General features: G+C 39.9%; 1 non-coding gene across 1 annotated transcript; it reads left to right on the top strand.

The window, feature by feature from the left end:
- The first annotated feature begins 4,212 nt into the window (after positions 1 to 4,212).
- Positions 4,213 to 4,318, top strand: LOC118487780. The gene has a single exon (XR_004882723.1). It is a non-coding gene; the product is annotated as a small nucleolar RNA R71 (small nucleolar RNA).
- The last annotated feature ends 10,198 nt before the right edge of the window (positions 4,319 to 14,516 follow it).

The raw sequence follows: 14,516 nt of genomic DNA, 5'->3' as shown, positions 1-14,516 counted from the left end.
TTCACATTGTATCTCTTGAGCAACTTCCCAAAATTGAAGTTCTTGAAATGCGACCCGCCATCACTTATTATCACCCTAGGCACACCAAAACGAGCAAAAATATTAGATTGCACAAACTTACATACAACGGAGTGATCATTGGTCCTTGTGGCAATAGCTTCAATCCATTTCGACACGTAATCGACCGCCACCAAAATGTATAAAAACCCATTTGAGTTTGGGAAAGGACCCATAAAGTCAATTCCCCAAACATCAAATACTTCTACTACCAAAATCGGGTTTAACGGCATTTCATCACGTTTCGAAATACTTCCCACTCTTTGACAATTGATGCAATTCCGGGCATACTCACAAGAATCCTTGAAAATCGTGGGCCAATAAAACCCACTAGATAACACCCGATAACCCGTCTTGTTCCCACTAAAATGCCCACCACACGCCGATGAATGAGCATGAATCAAAATCTCTAGAACTTCCGTTTCGGGAACACATCTTCGTATCACTTGATCGGCTCCGATTTTGAACAAGTCGGGTTCGTCCCATATGTATTGCTTCACTTGACTAAGAAATTGTTGTCGTCTCTTCCTAGTCCAATGACTTGGAATTGCACCTTTAGCCAAATAATTGACATAATGGGCATACCAAGGTGCAACATAAGTGGAGACGGCCAACAAGTCTTCATCGGGGAACCGTTCATTGATTTCACTTGGGTCATCGACACCTTCTAACGGGATTCGGGACAAATGATCCGCAACAACATTTTCACACCCTTTTTTGTCCCGAATCTCAAGATCGAATTCTTGTAGTAAAAGCACCCAACGAATCAATCGGGGCTTTGCATCTTTTTTCTCCATCAAGTATCGGACCGCGCTATGATCCGAATATACTATCACCTTGCTTCCCCAAATATAAGAACGAAACTTGTCCAAGGCATACACCACCGCTAATAATTCTTTCTCGGTTGTGGTGTAGTTGAGTTGCGCCTCGGACAATGTTTTGCTTGCATAGTATATCACCACCGGCTTTTTATCTACCCTTTGCCCCAAAACCGCTCCAATAGTTGTATCACTAGCATCACACATAATCTCGAACGGCTTTGACCAATCCGGTGGTTGCAAAATGGGAGCCTTCACCAACTGTTCCTTCAACACATGAAACGCTTGCAAACATTCATCAGTAAAATCAAAGGGAACATCTTTTAATAATAAGTTACATAAAGGTTTTGTAATCACACTAAAGCCTTTAATAAACCTTCGGTAAAACCCCGCATGTCCCAAAAAAGATCTCACCCCCTTTACATTCTTTGGTGGGGGTAAAGATGAAATTACCCGAATCTTTGCTTTGTCTACCTCCATCCCCCGGTCCGAAATGACATGCCCCAAAACAATACCCTCTTGAACCATAAAATGGCTCTTTTCCCAACTTAGTACCAAGTTTGTCTCAACACACCTTTTTAAAACTTTTTCTAATTCATTAAGACAAGAGTCAAAACTTGGACCAAAAATGGAAAAATCATCCATAAACACTTCAAGAGACTCCCCGACCATATCCGAAAATATACTCATCATACATCTTTGGAATGTGGCGGGGGCGTTACATAGTCCAAATGGCATTCGCCGAAAAGCAAATGTACCATATGGACATGTGAACGTGGTTTTGTGTTGGTCGTCCGGGTGAATCGCAATTTGGTTATATCCCGAATACCCATCCAAAAAGCAATAATATTTTTGACCGGAAAGTTTTTCAATTATTTGGTCAATGAAGGGTAACGGGAAATGGTCTTTTGAGGTAGCCGCGTTTAGTTTGCGATAATCAATACACACTCGCCACCCGGTTACCGGGCGGGTGGCGATTTGCTCACCTTGTTCATCCTTCACTACTTGGATGCCGGATTTTTTAGGCACTACCTGTGTCGGACTTACCCATGCACTATCCGAAATGGGGTAAATGATCCCCGCATCCAACCACTTGATGACTTCTTTCTTCACCACCTCTCTCAAATTCGGATTTAACCTTCTTTGTGTTTCACGGGTCGGCTTTGCATCCTCGCTTGTAATAATCTTGTGCATCACAATGGATGGACTAATACCTTTTAAATCGGCTATCGTCCACCCAATCGCCGCCTTATGAGCCTTCAACACCCGCATCAATTCTTCCTCTTGAGCTACCTCCAAGTTGGAAGCAATGATTACCGGTAAGGTATCATTCTCCCCCAAGAATGCATACTTTAGGTGCTTTGGTAGCTCCTTCAACTCTACACTTGGTGGACTTTCCAAAGAAGGCTTTGTGCCCGAATCAATTTCCACCGGTAAAGTATCCGTTTGGTAAGTCCATGGTGGACTTCCTTCCTTCACCGCGAGAGCTTCTTGCTCCTTCTCTTCAACCTCTAACTCGCATGTATGAACCTGCAAAGACATATCACAAACACAAGAACCCAAAATTTCTTCTTCGAACACCTTCGGGTCATAGCCATCTATAAAATCTGCCAAGAAACACTCATCACCATACACATTAGTACCGTTAGTAAAAACATTCAACCTCATTTTTCTATTACCGAATGTCATGTCAACTGTGCCATAACGACAATCAATAATAGCATGTGCGGTGTTCAAAAATGGCCGACCCAAAATAACATTTTGTTGTTGAATTGGATCCGCGGATGAGTAATCTAGCACAAGGAAATCAACGGGATAATAAAATTCATCAACTTTAACTATAACATCCCGTACGATACCCCGGGGAAGTTTATGAGACAAGTCGGCTAATACAACCGTTGTCTCAACCCGCTTCAATGGACCAAAATCGTATTGGTCATATAACCCCCCCGGTAGGATACTTACTCCGGCTCCAAGATCCAATAATGCCCTCGTAGTTTGAAAATTTCCAACTTGAATATTTATTAAAGGCGTTCCCGGATCTTGTAACTTAGGAGGAAGGTCTCCTTTCAATACCGCACTTACCCGCTCCGTCAAATCTACCAATTTAGGCACTTTTTGTTGCCTCTTTTGAGTACACAATTCCTTTAGAAATTTGGCGTAAGCGGGTACCTGTTTAATAGCTTCAAGTAGAGGAAGATTAATTTTAACCTGTTTGAATACCTCCCACATTTCCTCTTTTTGAGGACCCCGTTTTGAAATAAAATTCTTTTTACCCGGATCTAGCAAAGCCGAAGGAAACGGTACTTCACTAGACCCCTCACCCTCATTTACTTTTTCTTTTTCTTTAAAAATTTCGGGTTTTTCAAAATTGGGTTTTTTAGAAGAAACAATGGGTGGTTCGTTTTCTTCCTCACTTTCTTGACCCGTTATATCCTCAACCACCCCTTCAACCAAATCCGGTGAAGGATTGGTTTTATACTCTTTCCCACTTCTCAAAACACTCACATGATGAATATTAACATTGTTACCTCTTGACGTACCGTGAGATGGATTTACCTTAGTGTCGCTTGGTAATTGACCTTTACCCTTCTTCAATTCGGACACTTCGGTTGCAAGTTGACCCATTTGAGTGGTCAAAGTTTGGATTGCTTTGTCTCGCGCCTCATCCTTTTGTATGCGTGCGTCATCCATTTGGTTCCTCTTTTGCATCTCCGCTTGCATACTCTTCAACATTTCCATCATTTCATTTCCACCCGAAGACCCCCCTTTTTCTTGACCCGCTTGGTATTGCCTTTGGTATCCTTGGTTGTTCCCACCTCTATATCCACCTTGATTATTGTAAGGTTGGCGCGAACCATAATTCCCTTGGCTACCTTGAAAGTTCGGGTTTGATTGATTCGAAGGGTTCCCATAACGAAAATTCGGATGATTTCTCAACCCGGGGTGATAAGTGTTAGAATTCATGTTGTAATTTCTACCACCCCCTCCTTGACCTTGAATGGCATGAACTTCTTCAAATTGCCCTTCAACCATTCCTTGGCAATTTTCCGCCGCATGACCTATTTCATTACACAATGCACAAACGTCATAAATTTGATTAGAAGTTTGTATATTACCGTCATCAACCGCGTGCACTTGTGTTCGAGTAACGGCCGGTCGTGCTCTCCTTGAAGCTTGAGCTTTTCTCTTTGAGGTGATCGCCATTTGTTCCAAAAATTCCCAATCCTCATACTCATAATTTGTGCCAAAAGTTCCATTTGTGATGGACATCAAATCTCGTGCATCTTCGGCACACAACCCTTCATGAAAAGCGTTCATTAACTCCCAAAGCTCAATCCCATGATGTGGACAATTTTTAATCATCATGTTCAAACGCTCGAATGCTTCATGGAACATTTCGCCTTGTTGTTGTTGAAAGCTCCTCAATCCTTTTCTCGCATCATTGGTCTTTTGGGCGGTATAGAATTCGTCTAAGAATGTTTGTTGCATCTCCGCCCAAGTATAGATAGATGCCGAAGGCAAAGTGTAGAACCACTTCTTTGCCTTGTCCTCCAAAGAAAATTGAAATAGTACCAACTTGATATCATCGGCCGAAAAACCTTGACTCCCAAGAGTATTGCAAATTGAGTCATAGGCTTCCAAATGGAAATAGGGCTCCTCCGTTGCTAGCCCCTTATATTTCGGCAAACTTTGTAACGAATTGGTTCTTACTTCAAAAGTTCTCCCTTGGTTGTTATGAGGAATAACCACCGGTGAAGGATTGTGCGTTATCACCGGTCTAAAATGTGCTTCAATTCCCCTTGCATTTTCCCTAAGATGCCTCCTTGGCACACCGAATCGACCTCTTGGACGAACTTGACCCATTGGCCTTTGCATGGGCCCTTGTGGTACGATTGGTTGTTGAATTGGCCTTTGAATTTGCGGTTGCACCTGTTGTGGTCGAACTTGTTGCAAAGGAACCGGGCGTTGCATTTGCGGCCCTTGTGGCCTTGGCCTAATATGTTGAGGTATGAGTTGTTGTTGAACCCCACCAACATTTGGAATCACTTGTACTTGGCCTTGCGTATAACCGTACTCCCCTTGCTCTCCATCACCCCCATAACCGTATCCTTCTTCATCAAAACCTTCAAATTCCTCATAACCTTCATCATACCCATCTCCTTGAATTCCCGATGATTGCCCAAATGGAATAGTCGAGTATTGGAAACCCGATTGATTTGGTGGTCGATACGGTGTAGCATGGACAATAGACGAAATTGGTGCCATAGTATGGCTCGAATATGATGGACCCGCACCCGGGAAAAAATGGGATAATGGTGGTATAGTAGTGGAAGGGTTAAAGGTGACGGTTGGTTCTTCTTGGGTAGTAATGGGCTGTGTGGTGTTGGTTGGTGTAACCTGTTGAGGTATGGTGGGTTCGGTAGTATTTGGTGGAATGGTAGTGTTAGGTGAAGGTTGAGTGGATGTTGGCATGAATGATGAGGTAAATTCACCCGTAGTGGGTGGTGGTGGTGGTGGATCCATGTATCGAATTGGTGTAACTGGTGTTGTTGGTGAACTATTGATTGTATTTTCCCTTAGCAAAATTCTGTTTGCTCGCAAAGTTCGCTCGATTTCCGGATCAAACGCCAATGGTGATAGCTTGTGAGAGCTCCTAGTACGCATGCACCTGTAAATACCTGCACACTAACACACCTCGCGTAAACCAGAAAAATAACAAACTTAAAGCAAAAACAAAAATAACACACGTTGCGCACTACTCCCCGGCAACGGCGCCAAAATTTGACGTGATGTCGTGGTCACGCAAATTTAATCCCAAAAACAACTATGTAAATAGTGGTAAGCGGGTATCGAACACAGGGAGTTTGTGGAAAATGTGCTATTTGAATTGCTTCTCTAAGTTAACTAAATTAAACTAATTGCAAGAAAAAGTAAAATTCAAGAGTTGTTTGGATTTTGATTGATTTTAAAAACTAAGATTAATTAACTACTTTGCAAACTGAAAATTTGAGATTGTAAACAATTGAGAAATAAACAACTATCTTGTGTATCCGGTTTGCTTCAACTTTTGTGTTAATCATTTAACTAGAAAGAACTACATAGACATAGTTCATGTATAAACAATTGAAGTGATGAAAGGGGACGAAGTACTCAGATTCCGAGAACGTGAGGTTATCACCCGATGATCAATCAAACCTTACCCAAACCTAACTATACCCATGATATCTCGATTGCCAACGGCACCAAGAACGTATGGTTTCTAATTAGTTTAAAATAAAATTCAACCTGTTACTAACAATCGATTACACACCATAACAATCAATTTAAATAAAAAGGATTGATATTCTAGAAATGCAAATAAGAACACAAAAGTCTAACAAACCTTCACCACAAGATAGTCATCAAAGTGTCTAGCCACTCATGGCTTTAGCTAACATCATGACAAACAAGAAATAAAAACCAAGTTCACAAGTACCACCAACAAAGACAAGAATATAGTGCAAAGATTGTTTCCCCAAATTCTAGTGAAAAGATTAAGCCAAAGATATGTTTCCTAGCTCCCCAAGTGCCTTTAAATAGTTCCCCTCTCGTTTTTCTCAAGTGGTAACCGACCTAGCATGATTAGCCATCATAAAGTGTCTTCAAAATGCTCTTTAATGTGTCAGTTACGTCTTTGGTTCGATCGGCGCCGTAAGCTACGGCCACCTGCCGTAGCTTACGGTGATCAGTGTTGCCCCGGACTCAAGTCAGCGCCGTAAGATACGGCAGGTGGCCGTATCTTACGGTGAGCAGTTGTTCCATACGCCTCATAGCTCCTGTTTTACGGTGCTTATTTCTTGTGGGTTATAGGGGCCGTAAGCTACGGCCTGGTGGCGTAGCTTACGGCTCTGAGTGATCTTTTGCTTCCGATTCCTTCATTTTCCTTTGTTTTCACACATTTTGATCACGCCAGCCTCTAGCATCCTTCAAGCTTCCTTAAACCCTCATTTTGTACACTTTAGCACCTGCATCAATAGCATCTTGTGATTACCTAATTCACGCAAATAACCGGATAAAATGTAGAATGTGCGTTATGTTTAAGCCTTTTAAGGGTTGTCCTACGGACCACCCGTCAATATACAGATACATGGATCGGCTGTAACTGCCGAAACTTAGGGTTAAATAATAATAGGAAATATTACTAATAACAGGTAACATATCTAGCTTATAAATTTAATAAATATATGTCTAACACAACCATTATTTGGCACCTCGCTTCATCACATTTCACTCTATCACACATGCAATATGGTCATCACTCATCACATTCCATCACTCACTTTTTTATTTTTTGAATTATAAAAAAAATATTTCCACACACATTCATCCATCACGCACACGATACACATCATGGGATTCAAGTCTGCACACATGATCAAGTGTTTGCGGCGGTGTTCTCTCACTCATCACTCACTCTCCAGTGTCTCCATCAAAGACCACCGTTAGTTACTAGTATATGTGTTTGGGATTGAATTAGTGTAAGCTATTAGTTTTGGGAACATAAAATAGAAAAAAGTAGGAAATCTTGAATTTATAGTCAAACCTCATATGTCAACCTGAGGCTGAATTGATGAAGAACATAGCTATGTTGTTCCTTTCTCATGGTAATGACATTCACTGTTAATTTCATGCGTATGTGCCAATGAGCTAGTGGTGGAGTGGTAAGGGAGAGACCTTGTGTTCCAAGTGACCCAAGTTCAATTCCTGCCCCTAGCATTTAGTTTCTGCGGCACCTGGTGATGATGGGAGACTAGGCGAGTAGGCGGCGATCGCTAGTTCGATCCTTGAACTGAGCGGGTTTTACCTCACCGCACTGTCATGCCTTCGGGCGAGTGTTCACGGGCTTCGGCCCTAGGTGAGGGTTTTCCCCGGTTCGGAAGGCGAGTGTATCCCGATGTGGTGAATTTCGCCAGTAACCCATTTGCAGGATTCGTTGGCCGTTCAAAAAAAAATTCATGTGTATGTGTATGAATTTCGAAAGACATAAGTGACTTATTTTATTTCCCTTTCTCGAGGTAGTGCAATTTTTTGTGATAATCTTGAATTTCGGGTTGGGTACGGGGATGGGTATGGGATTAAAATATATACTTTCCGGGTATAAGTCAGGTATGAAATTAGATGATAACAGGCATAGATATACAATTTGATATTTATGCCTAGTATCCGACAGATATTTATCATAAATATGCCCAATGAGTATTGAGCTGTGTATGAGATCTAATTTTACAATTTGTATGGAATTAGAATTAGCCATACTTGACACATTACCTTCCCTATGTCATCGAGAAGAAATAAAGGTTTAGACTCTAGAGTATTTTCTTTTTATAGATAATGGTCCACATTTTTAATATTGTTTTGATTGTTATGGGATTTTCCATAAAATGTTAATGCCAATCCACATCAACAATTATGATTTAATCGTCTAATGGTATGGCACCCCATGAAAATAGTGTCACTTTAAATTCTTAAAAGTGTAATGTTAAGTGATATTTAAGTGTAAAAAAATTGTTGTTAAAAGAAAAAAAAATAGTTTGACCCGAATAGAACTACAATAAAAGTTGGGATTTATTTAGTGATGTCCGATTTTAATGGTTTTTCAGTTAAATTATAAGCCAAACCATTCGTAACGGTTTTAAATAACTGAAAACCAAAACCAACCTGTGAAATATTAAACCAGACGAAACCGAAACAATACTAACGGATTGATTGGCTTTCTACATGCAAGATGGGGTCCACAAGAACCACCCTATTAGGCCATAGGGTATGGGGCTTGGATTGGGGCGTGGGTTGGGGGAAAACGCCCAAGCCATCGCCCCGGGTGGGCTTGGGTTGGGACGTGGCCCTTGGGGCTTGGCTTTCAAGCCGGGCGTGGGGCGGTATGAACATGCTAGCTGGCTGCCTCCCATTCGCTCACCCGTCACGTCATAGCGGAGTATTTAAATTTTGAATTTTAAATTCAAACGGTTTGGGGGAAAACCAAACCGCCACCCGGGTCTCCCAACAACCCCTTATATATTGTAACCCCCAACCCACTGGTCCCCCCATCCCACGAAATATTGGGTGGAAGCATTCGCAGCCTACCGACATAACGTCGGTAACGACCGCCACAACCTCAACGCGTGCCAACATAAATGGCGCGAGCTACGGCCCAAGCTCGAGCGTTTCAAGGCTTACTACGAAGCCGTTCCGAGCGGCGAGTTAAGCCACGAGGACCGGGTGGCGGTGGCGAACATAGAGTTTCGAGGCAAGGAGCGAAAGGCGTTCGACAAGATCGACCTTTTTGAAATTTATTTAACGCTCTAGGTTTGTTATTTTGTAATTTTTAGAAATTATGTAATTTTTAGGATTATGTAATTTTTAAAATTTTAATGAAGTTGTAGGTTTTTTTTTTATAAATGTTGTGTGATTTTTTATAAATTTTTTGTAATTTTTTTTTAATATTCTGCCATCGGTGCACCCAACCCACGCCCTGCCATACCCCGCAGACACGTAACCAGACAGTGGGGGGGGGGGGGGGGGGCCTTCCATTCCACGTGTCAACAAATACCTCAACCCAAACCCCACCATACCCCATGGTCTAACATCAGAATATGTTTTCATTTCTACTCCATTAAATGATCTAACAATAACCTAGCTATTTAAGTAACTTTCTCTCTAGTTTTTTTTTTTTTTTTTTTCTTTCTTTTCATTCTTTATACGTAACAACTCAGGTTAGAATGTGAGATGAGACTGGTTCAGTAATTTCCATTAGATGTGACTTTGAGAGGCCCATTACAATTCCATTAATCTAGCCAAACCATTAATATTTGGGCTGCCTACTAAACTTCAAGTTAAGTAACAATTTTTATGATTATACTCTTTATTTTAAGTTTGTAGGTACGAATAACCATTTAATTTCATATATTGGTTCCAATATACTGAATGATCTCATTTTCTTTGACGTTGGGAAATGATTGGGACCTTCTAGAAAAAACCGTATTAAATTTTAATAATTAATAATTCAAGGCCACTCCAATGCACAAGCGATGATTATACCAAAAAAAAAAAAAAATCCTAAACAGTACAAAAAGTTAGTGATGCAAACGAGTCGAGCTATTCATGAGCCACTTAAACTCGACTTGAAAAACGCTTCAAACCAAGCCAAGCTTAAGGAGCTTGAGTCCGAGCTTAAAAATAAGCATGCTTAGTAAATGAACCCGGGCTTCACTAATCGAGCTCGAGCCGACTAGCGAACCTAAACGAGCCACTATTTATATAATTTATAATTAATATTAATTACTATTCATAGTTAAGTATGAAGAAATCCCAAGTCATGCCTGACCCGAGCTTGAGCTTGAAAAATTGTCTAAGAGCCGAGCTTGAGCTTTAGAAACACAGCTCGGACCGAGCCAGCTCGAGCTTTCATAAGTTAAATGAGCGATCGAGCCTAGTCGAGCTCGGGCTCGGCTCGTTTGCACCCTTACAAAAAGTAATCAAGAGATGTAACATGTTCGAGGACATTCTAAGAACAAACACATGTTGGCGCACCGTCGCAAGAAAAACACATGTGGATGAACCGTTGAACATAAACCACACTGTAGGGGCGGAGCCGCAGAGGTATATAGATTTTTGGAGTAGCCCGGGCTATCTCTTAACTTTGCCAGCGGAATGTAAAATTAGTGCAAAAAAATATTTTCACTCCGTTTTATGTATCAGGGATACCCCTGAGAAAATATTAGGATGCCTCTAGGTCTAGAAATTCTTTTAGGAATACCTCTAAACTTGTCTTCCAGATCCATCACTACCACATTGACTGATTGTTGTATATTTTTAAAATATATCGTTATAATTTTCGTTTTACACTTTTTTAGACAAAATTTCATTTTTAGCATTACTATTTATTACATATCTCTATGTGTGGTGAAGTTTCTAAAAAAAAACTCATTTAAACGAGAAAACTTATTAAACTTTTATTAAACCATTGATATGTTTGATTAATGATTCATATCAATTAAGGCTATTGTTGTAATTTGTAAAAAAAAAAAAAAAAAAAGATTAAGGTCCTTCTACTTGTGGCAAAATACATAGTGTGAACGCAATTATCAAAACCTTTTTCATTTTCCAAAATCTCAAAATATTCTGTTTAAGTTGTGTAAAGTAGGGATGATGAAATCGTACCGGGTATATTCGGTACCGGTACTGATACTGATACCTACTTTTTGGGATTTTCAGTACCGGTATTTGTTTGGTATCAAACAGGTACCATACTCATCCTTAGTATAAATTACTATTCAGTCTGATTACATGTGTCTATGAGAGAGAGATCGTGATGATGAAATTAATTGCCTGTTTATCGCACGCTTCCTTTTTTGATATGAAAGATGGCAACTTTGGGGTCTTTTGCGTCTATGGGAAAGGTTGTGTCCGTTCCGCTCAAATTTTGGGTCATTTTATATAAAAGATTAAGGCTTACTAAAATGATTATTAAGGTTCATTTGATGTTTGGTTTTTACTTTTGAGTTTATTATTTTTTTTAACGGTCAACGAATACTTCAAATGGGCTACTGCATCCGAACAAGGAAAAACCCTCACGGCCTCACCTAGGAGAGAAGCCCGTGAACACTCGTCCGAAGGCACGACAGTGCGGTGAGGTAAAACCCATTCAGTTCAAGGATCAAACTAGCGATCGCCGCCTACTCGCCTAGTCTCTCATCATCACCAGGTGCCATCGAAAACTAATGTGGGGAAGCAGGAATTGAACCTGAGTCTCTTGGAAACCTAAGTCTCTCCTTTACCACTCTACGACAAGCCTGGCTTTACTTTTGAGTTTTGTTGTTCACCATTAAAATCGAGACAACCATCTTCAAGAAAAGAAAAGGACTTGATAACTAAATTTATTATTCTTGAAATTGTTGTTTATTTGAGTTAGTAATAGCTCACTGTGTTTTGTGTAAACTAGTAATTTTCTAAAAATTGTAAAAGAATTTTAGAGCTAATGACCAAAAGAGATCACTTTAAAGGTGTTAAAGTTGTTAAATTAGTTCGACATTCTCATTGGATCAAACTAAAAGATATAGTGAAGTGGATTTTGACTTTTGAGAGAAGTTTAGAACATGATGTAAAATTGTAGTTTAAAATTATTCGTACTAAGGGTTTTTGGGCGTTTTTTCTAAAAAAGACCCAAAACGCTGCACACCCGCTCTCTGGGCGTTTTTTTCAAAAAAAATGCATAAGGCGTTCTTTTTCCACGCCGATGTTCTAATTCTTTGGCCAATAACCGTGCATCCCTTTTTATTTGGTCAATATATCCCTTGTATTGGTTATAAGACTACCCACTATCGTAAGAGGACACGGGGTAGTCCCGTGATAATATAACGGGAATACCCATAACGCGTGGAACTTTCTAAAATCCCACCGTCGGTCCAAACTATAACGCGTTATAGCATCACGCATTCCATTTTCGTTATTTTTATCACGCCGTTATTATTTTTTTTTTTGTGAGTGTAATTGTTGGTTGGGGGAAAATTGTTGGGTGTGGTGGTGAGTGATGACCACCCCCACTAAAAAAGGTTGTGAGTGATGGAAAAATGGTCGATGACATGACGGAACTTGATTGGTGCTTGTGAGTGATAAATTCTATCACTAGTGAACCACCCCCCCTCCCCTAACCCAACCCAACCTAATCTTTTATTAGAATACTAATTTCTCTCTCTTCTACCTACACAACCCAACCCAATCCAATCCGATTTTTCACCCACATTTACAACCCAACCTAAACAAATATTTTATTATATAAATATGATTTATAATTATAAATAAATAGAAGTTAAATAATAAAAAAGAGCAAAAGAATTAAATATTATATATAAATTGGTTGCAAACTTGGGTTGTGTACACAACCTAGTTGTAAGATGTCATGAATTATTATATTAAAAAATTGCTTGTTTTTTTTCTCATCATCCACCTAGCAACCGTTTATGGAGTTTGGTCACTATAATGGCTAGTCTAAGGATTTATTCTGAATTGTATGAAAATGGATATCGGACAAATATAGAGACGTTACTAAGGTTGTAGGGTGTGTTTCCCCTTCTCCCGTTCTCCACGTGAACTATTCAGCTCTACATCACCACCTTTCCCTCCATCCCCATCAAGAGGATGGTATTCCCTTCTTCCCCTTCCATAATTTAAGAGAGAGAGGTGTGTGTTCGGGGAGATTAAGGAAATCTCCCGAGTGCACCAAAAAGTAATTGTGGGGGGAGGGGGGTTTCGGCGTTGACTCACCACCTCACCCTCCCCCTTTCTCTCCCGATTCACACCCCTTAGCCTAACACATAATACAATTATACACGAGTGAAAATAAAATAGATGTATGAATTATGAATTGATTTATAAGTTTATGTATGTAATGGATTGATGTGATATAAATCTAATAAATGTAATGATATAAATAGTTAAATATAAATGCAATGAAATTAACTGGTGGAAAAAATATATTCTGAATTGTATGGAAATGAACATTGGACAAATATAGAAAAGTGATACACGTCACTAATACATATGTATTAGGCTATATAGCGGGCGTTACCCTACTACCACATCATCAACATAAGTGATGTGTAACGAGGCGGTATATCACAGGAGATTTCAGCATAGCGTCCCATAGCGTCACGGAACACCGCTACAGGCGGCGCTATGGGGTGAAAAAGGGTGGAGTCGTGATGACAATAGCAGCGTGACCATTTTTTCCAACTCACACACACATACATATACATACATATGTATGTATAATTGAAGGGGTTATATAACTCCCTTACCACTACACCCTCTTTAGATATAAAGCCCATCTCTTACACGTTTCGCCACTTTCGCATAACGCCCCACAAGAGGCTTTATGACTACACGTGGCCTAAGGGCGCCACACACCATTATGCAGTAGTTAGTTAGGGGCACCATTGAAGGAAGCTTCGCCCCGGTAACAAGCGTGAGAGAGATATAACTTTGTTTTTTAGCAAATCAAATATTTACATCACTCATCTTTATTTAACTTTTTTAATTAAATCATTACACACTCATAAATGTTCAATTTTCTATGTAATATTGACGTGACGTAAACTTTTTTCACTAAAGGTGTAAGGAGCGCTCTACTTAAGTGGAGCAGTCCCCTCTTCAACCTGGCCAATCATATTCTGCCATGTCAAATCACATCTCCACTCCTCATTTTGTACTCAAATGTAAGGGGTGTTTCACTCGTTGGAGTGGTCCATTTCATTTTTTTTATTTTTTTATTTCTAAAAATCATGCATAATAATTATAGAGTTAAATTTCATTTTAATCACTGTGGTTTGGCCATTTTCTCAGTTTAGTCCAAAAGTTTCATTTTACGCCTGTGGGTCCAAAAAGATTTCATCGTTGCCATTTTAGTCCATTAGTTTAATTTCATCCATTTTTTTTCTGTTAACGAGAAGGGTAATTCAGTCATTTTTTATGTAATTCTGTTAACTAGAAGGGCAATTCGGCCATATAAAATGACCGAATAGCCCTTCTCGTTAACAGAAAAAATGGATGAAGTTAACCTAGTGGACTAAAATGACAACGGTGAAACCTTTTTGGACCCATAGG

Source organism: Helianthus annuus, chromosome 15, assembly GCF_002127325.2.
Source record: "Helianthus annuus cultivar XRQ/B chromosome 15, HanXRQr2.0-SUNRISE, whole genome shotgun sequence".
Classification (NCBI taxonomy): domain Eukaryota; kingdom Viridiplantae; phylum Streptophyta; class Magnoliopsida; order Asterales; family Asteraceae; genus Helianthus; species Helianthus annuus.
The sequence above is the reverse complement of the archived record's forward strand: the minus strand, read 5'-3'. Positions and strand labels throughout refer to the sequence as shown.